Source organism: Neltuma alba, unplaced genomic scaffold (genome assembly GCF_004799145.2).
Source record: "Neltuma alba isolate B1F8T4 unplaced genomic scaffold, ASM479914v2 tig00012467_pilon, whole genome shotgun sequence".
In the NCBI taxonomy this organism is placed as follows: domain Eukaryota; kingdom Viridiplantae; phylum Streptophyta; class Magnoliopsida; order Fabales; family Fabaceae; genus Neltuma; species Neltuma alba.
This window is the reverse complement of record NW_021636943.1, coordinates 96,172-103,510: the sequence shown is the minus strand read 5'-3', so window position 1 is coordinate 103,510 and position 7,339 is coordinate 96,172. Positions and strand designations below refer to the sequence as shown.

At 33.6% G+C, this 7,339-nt stretch overlaps 1 non-coding gene across 1 annotated transcript; it reads right to left on the bottom strand.

Annotated features, from left to right (window-relative positions):
- Positions 1 to 6,188: 6,188 nt before the first annotated feature.
- On the bottom strand, positions 6,189 to 6,268 carry TRNAL-UAG (transfer RNA leucine (anticodon UAG)). The gene has a single exon. It is a non-coding gene; the product is annotated as a tRNA-Leu (tRNA).
- Positions 6,269 to 7,339: the final 1,071 nt, after the last annotated feature.

Below are 7,339 nucleotides of genomic sequence, written 5' to 3'. Positions count from 1 at the left end.
AGAAAAATTCCACCATTTGGGTGAGATGCATATATTAGCCTGGGGCGATAATGAAACAGAGGACTAAGGCTATGGGTTTAAGAAAAAGAATGGGGGCAAAATGGGGAATTCAAAGGGGATGAGCGTGGAATTAAGGGCTGAAAATGATAAAATGGGAGAAAGTTTAGCAGGCTCGGAATGTCAGAGAGGACGGCGACGTCGCGCCTGCTGGCGCGGGACTGCAACTGCCGAGGTTTATTCTGTCTGTATTTGGTCCTTGTCAACACGCTGGCAGCATGCCACGTGGCATCGTGTTTGTTTAAGGACAATTATGCCACCGGCAAATGAGTAAAGACAAATGCGGACGCTTTCCCCTCTGTTCTTCGCTTATTCCTATTTAACTGTGTTTGGAATGACCAGAAACATCAGCGACAGAGACAGACGCTCCCTCTCTTAAAATTAATTTAGTCTTTTTATAATTGTACACCTGTCCGACTCAGTTTTGACAATAGAAATTAATTTTACATGACATACTTATAAAATAAAAAAAATTATGAACGTAAAAACTTATTTAATAACTAAATTTATTCATCCTACGTTAGTACTGCTTCTAATCCTTAATATGAGGGTTAGTTATTAATTTGATTAGATTAAAAAAAATAATTAAGTTAGTTATTTTGTAATAAATAAATACTATTTTTTCTAAAATATACTTATTAACCAAGTATATTTACTAAAACTATTATTATTATAAAGATTACCTTAAAAAATGGATAAATATTAGATTATTTAAGGGATGGCGGCACGTTTAAATTTATTTAGTTATAGTTGTGATACCGTTGGTGTATAAATGGATACAGTGTATGTGCAAAAGGATGCCAAAAGAGTTCGGCGAAAGCTAAAATTGCTAACAAAAACTGGTGCAGTTTGAGTTTGCGAATCTCTCTAAACATCAACCATCTTAGTATTTTTACCAGTTGGGCATGTTTAACTAAAAAAATATTTAGATAACCTTATAATCACTTTTTAAAAATATTTTTTTAGAAATCAAAATAAATTTCTCTATATATTTACTTTGTATACTATAAAAACACTTCTGAAATCATAATTTTGTTCTTACCCAGACACTTTCTAAGTACAAAGCACTTCCTTCCTTTCGGTATTATTTGTGAGAATTAGCTATAAATGGTTTTGTTTTTAATCCTAAAATAATATCTTAATTTTTTTATTTTTCATATTTAATATTTTTTTAAAACAACAATACTTAGATTATATTTCTCTTGTAAAAAAAAAATCATACTTTTTATATCTATTATATTAAATTTTCTGATTAGATATTAAAGTGCGTATTGTGATGTCATTAAAAATTGAAGGAGCGTCATGAAGTTGGGGTGGGGGATGGGACATTGAATGAAGACTGCGATAGAGCACGTGGGGGAGAAATAATTGTAGGGACCCTGTCAAGGCTTGGACCCGTCTCTCTTAAAAGCGCTTTCGTCAGCTTCGCTTCTTGGCATTTCTTCACACATAATTTTTACCCGTTTTCTTTTTTTAGTGATAATTTTTACCCATTTTTAGATCCTATTCAAATTTGGTTCCACCCATTGATCCGGCTTCCATGCTTTTTCCAAATAATGTGTTCCTTATATTTCTGCGTCAATTTTGTAAGTGGAATAATAGGACCACCGCAATTTTGCCGAAAACTTCAAATGCGTGCACGCTAGTTAAGTAACTGAGAAGGCTGTTTATTATGGAAAGTGTTACTTTATGATATCATTATCATAATGTAAATGAATGCAGAAAGGAGGCCCACTCGTCATTTAACTTTAAGGATTAATATATAATTTTTACTCTTTCAAGTTTTCTTATTTTCTAGTTTTAAATTATAGGTTTTGATTACTCAATTTTTTTCATATTATTTTAACTTTGATTCCATTTTGGAGAATCACTCAATAATAAAGGGAAAAAGTGAAGGCAAACAGTGCTTTTCCTTACACTGGGGTCTCCATCTTTCATGGAGTTATCTGGCAACAGTATTCATGGCAACAATCACATGATTGTGGTGTAAAATACTCCCTCCGTTTCTTATTATAAGAGACAAATAACTGAATTACGTTGATAAAAAAAACAGTTAAAATTAGTTAAGAACAATCAATGTGTAAAAAGTATAATTTTTTCTTCTAAAAATGCCCTCATTAATAAGGAGAGAGAATATAAGAGAGAACAATTAAATTATTAAAAGAAAGAGAAGTGGGAGGGAGAGAAAGTGTGAATTGGAGACAAAATAAATATGGGTAAAATAGGAAATCAACACAAAAAAATAGAGACAACTTTTAAGTGTCTCTTATATATAGGAACATGCTATAAGCATCAAATGTCTCTTATAATAAGGAACGGAGGGAGTAATAAAAAACATCAACGAACAGGTTGTTAATAGAGTTACTTAAAGGAAAAATTACAAATAAAAACCCTCCAATATATAACAATAGCAATGAGGGACCTTGAATTTGAAAAATAGCTGGAATGGACCGGATTGCAAATATGAAATATTGGTTAAAAGACCAAAACGTCCTTCTGCTTTTCATATCCTATTCCCATATCCATCTCTCTCAATTTCTTTTGCAATCTCCATTTTCATCTGCTCCATCCTCACAAACCCACATTCTAAAACTTTAATTGCATCCACCATCTCTCTCACTAGATTCCTCTCTCTTTCTCTCTCTCACCCATAATGATGAAGATGATAAGGCTCGTTATTAATCAACTGGAAGTTGCTTTTCACTAAAAACAAAAACCCAATATCTATTCAATGCTTCTCGTAACTTTGATTATGAGCTGTGGGCAGTAACTAAAGGACACGATTCATTCACTCGATCGTGAGAAATAGTACACCACCTAATGATATTAGGAACTTGGATCCATCGTCACAAACCCACCTTCTATGGATGGCTGAGAAGTGAGAACTATTATATAAGATCAACTAATGATATTTATGCTGAATAGAAATGGTATGCCACCTATTTAGGATTTGAATGTAAATTGATTGGGAGCAACATTGTGATGAAATAAGAAGGGAGATTAGTCTTGATGTCATTTTGATTCTCATTATAACTTTGTGCCCACCATATCGATGCTCCGGATTGAACCTCAATCTTCACAACATATATATAGCAACATTATAAAGCTATTTAAATTCTCATTTCAACAGAGAAATTTAAAATTGTACGTAAACCTTATCGAAACATGTCATGAGCCTTATTTAACTTGTCATTAGCCTAACTGAACTTGTCATAAATCCTATATCAAAAGTGTTTGCTGTCACATAAATCTGCAAATTCTCATTTCAACAAGAAATTTAAAATTGTATGCAAACCTTATCAGAACTTGTCATTGGCCTTACTTAACTTGTTATTGGCCTAACTAAAATTGTGATGAATCCTATATCAGAAGTGCTTGCTGTCAAAGAAATATGCAAGTTCTCATTTCAACAGAGAAATTTAAAGTTGTACAAAAATCTTATCGAAACTTGTCATTGGCCTTACTTAACTTGTCATTAGCCTAATTGAAATTGTCATGAATCCTATATCAGAAGTGCTTGCCGTCAAAGAAATATGCGAGTTCTCATTTCAACAGAGAAATTTAAAGTTGTACAAAAACCTCATCAAAATTTGTCATTGGCCTTACATAACTTGTCATTGGCCTAACTGAAATTGTCATGAATCTTATATCAAAAGTACTTGCTATCAAAGAAATATGCAAATTCTCCTTTCAACAGAGAAATTTAAAATTGTATGAAACCTTATCAGAACTTGTCATTGGCCTTACTTAACTTGTTATTGGCCTAATTCAAATTGTCATGAATCATATATCAGAAGTGCTTGCTGTCAAAGAAATGTGCAAATTCTTATTTCAACAGAGAAATTTAAAGTTGTAGGAAAACCTTATCGAAACTTGTCATTCGCCTTACTTAACTTGTTATTGTCCTAACTGAAATTTTCATGAATCCTATATCAGAAGTGCTTGCTATCAAAGAAATGTGCAAATTCTTATTTCAACAGAGAAATTTAAAGTTGTACGAAAACCTTATCAGAACTTGTCATTGGCCTTACTAACTTGTCATTCGCCTAACTGAACTTGTCATAAATCCTATATCAGAAGTACTTGCTGTCAAAGAAATCTCCAAATTCTCATTTCAACAGAACAATTTAAGTAAGGCCAATGACAAGTTTCGATAAGGTTTTCATATAATTTTAAATTTCTCTGTTGAAATGAGAATTTGCAGATTTTCTTGACAGTAAACACTTTTGATATAGGATTCATGACAATTTCAGTTAGGCCGATGACAAGTTCTGATAAGGTTTTCATACAACTTTAAATTTCTCTGTTGAAATGAGAACTCACATATTTCTTTGACGGCAAGCATTTCTGATATAGGATTCATGATAATTTCAATTAGGCTAATGACAAGTTAAGTAAGGCTAATGACAAGTTTTGACAAGATTTTTGTACAACTTTAAATTTTTCTGTTGAAATGAGAACTTACAAATTTCTTTGACAGCAAGCACTTCTGATATAGGATTCATGACAATTTCAGTTAGGCCAATGACAAGTTAAGTAAGGCTAATGACAAGTTTCGATAAGGTCTTCGTACAACTTTAAATTTCTCTGTTAAAATGAGAATTTGCACATTTCTTTAATAGCAAGCACTTCTGATATAGGATTCATGACAATTTCAGTTAGGCCAATGACAAGTTCCGATAAGGTTTTTGTACAACTTTATATTTCTCTGTTGAAATGAGAATTTGCATTTTTTTTTTACAGCAAGCACTCTGATATAAGATTGATGACAAATTCAGTTAGGCCAATAACAAGTTCCGAAGAATTTGCAAATTTATTTGACAGCAAGCACTTCTGATATAGGATTTATGACAAGTTCAGTTAGGCCAATGACATGTTCTGATAAGGTTGTTGTACAATTTTAAATTCCTCTGTTGAAATGAGAATTTAAATAACTCTACAATGTTGCTATATATATGTTGTGAAGATTGAGGTTCAATCCGGAGCATCGATATGGTGGGCACAAAGTTATAATGAGAATCAAAATGACATCAAGACTAATCTCCCTTCTTATTTCATCACAATGTTGCTCCTAATCAATTTACATTCAAATGCTAAATAGGTGGCGTACCATTTCCATTCAGTATAAATATCATTAGTTGATCTTATATAATAGTTCCTACTTCTGAGCTATCCATGGAAGGTGGGTTTGTGACGATGGATCCTAGTTCCTAATATCATTAGGTGGCGTACTATTACTCGCGATCGAGTGAATGAATCATGTCCTTTAGTTACTGTCCACAGCTCATAATCAAAGTTATGAGAAGCATTAAATGGATATTGGGTTTTTGTTTTCAGTGAGAAGCAACTTCCAAGTGATTAATAACGAGCCTCATCGTCTTCGTCATTGTGGGTGAGAGAGAGAAAGATAGAGGAATCTAGTGAGAGAGATGGTGGATGCAATTAAGTTTTAGAATATGGGTTTGTGAGAATGGAGTAGATGAAAATGGAGATCATAAAAGAAATTGAGAGAGATGGATATGGGAACAGGATATGAAAAGCAGAAGGACGTTTTTATCTTTTAACTAAGATTTCATATTTACAATTTGGGACCCGGTCTTTTCCAGCTATTTTCCAAATTCAGTGTCCCTCATTGCTATTTTATATAGTAGAGGGTCTTTATTTGTAATTTTTCTTTACTTAAATGCACGCGCAACTTCAGAAATTCAGTTTCCCGACAAATACAAATTATTTCATGGCGTCCCAGGACTTCATTCCCTCCACTCTTGAAGTGATATCAGCATCATATCTTGTTTCCACATGCTATTACACAAGAAAGGCTTTCTTTTGATTTTTATTTACCGTTCCTTCTTAATTTATTTAACATTAGGAAGGAAAAGTAGGCGGCAAAACATTCCTATTGTTAATTTTATTTAACATCTCAGTTTTTCACTTATTTTATCTGATTTCAATCTATTACTTTAATGAGAAATGGGAAGTCAGGTCAAACTGATTGGGTGCAGTTAGGACCAAGAAGTTTTTGGGCCAGTGGCAAAAAAGCCTGAGTCTGTTCCTTTGTTGGCCCAGAAGAAAATACCAAGGCGCCGGCATTAGCCCAAAACACGCTTGCTGCGGAGAATTTCTATAAAGAATGACAGCTGTGGGATTTGAACCCACGCCCTTTCGGACCAGAGCCTAAATCTGGCGCCTTAGACCACTCGGCCAAACTGTCATTCACATGGTGATGGATGATGTAAAAACTATATATCAAGTAAACATGCACGTGCATCTGAACTCATTGTTGCGTTTCCCAATTCCCACTTCACCCATTTATTTTGCAACGGCGGAACATAAATCGTTATATCATCCTTCAAAATCGTACACCTGCGTGATAATTAATGTTACTTCACTGCTTCTTAATTTAAAATATATGCAACTAATTTAATTCAATTAAAAAATTAGTTAACCTACTTAATTATAACTAGTATGGCATATCTTTTCTGAACTACCCTTATTTAATTTTTTTAAAAATGAGGCATTTGAAGGAAAAAAAGCATTTATGGCGCGAGCTCCAGTTCAATGTAAAAAGAAAAATAGCAGAATTGATGTGTGTGGCATTAATGAACAGTACAAATTACTGAAATGCATGGGTGTATTATTATATTTAGTTAATGTTGAGGAAGTATTGACAGAGATAATTTGAGAAATGCATCAATAGTTATCCTAATGTTCAAATAAATTACCGATTCATATGTAAGACTATGCATATGCATCCATTTAAGGCGAGGGAATTGCAAGAGGAGTCTCGGACTCTTGGGTCATGATATGATGATTTCCAGGCGCAGTCAAATTTCTACACCCTCTTGTGGCCCACCCCACCTCGGCCGACAAAAGCGGCTCAAATACGCAATCACGAACCTTTTCAGCAGAAGACCAATGGTGATTGGGTCGACTCCGTTTCTTTATCCAACAATTAAATTACACAGTTTTACCAACAAAGATTGAATCTAGCTGAAGGGGTTAGTTCGTTACAACGTGACTAACCAATGTTCGAATCATCGTTGGGAGACTTGTTTATACTTCAGCCAAAAAAAAAATACACAGTTTTTTCTTTTTCAATTAGAGGGGCAGAGATTACGAACGGATCTGGCTAATGACCTTCTATTTAGGACATTTTTCATTGCAAGCTCATGGACAAATTACTCAGATTTGTTGAGACATCGGCTGAGAATTTTCAGAATCAGACTCTGACTCACTTTTATTATTAATTTCTAAGAAATTACATTCTCGGGTATTAGAAATA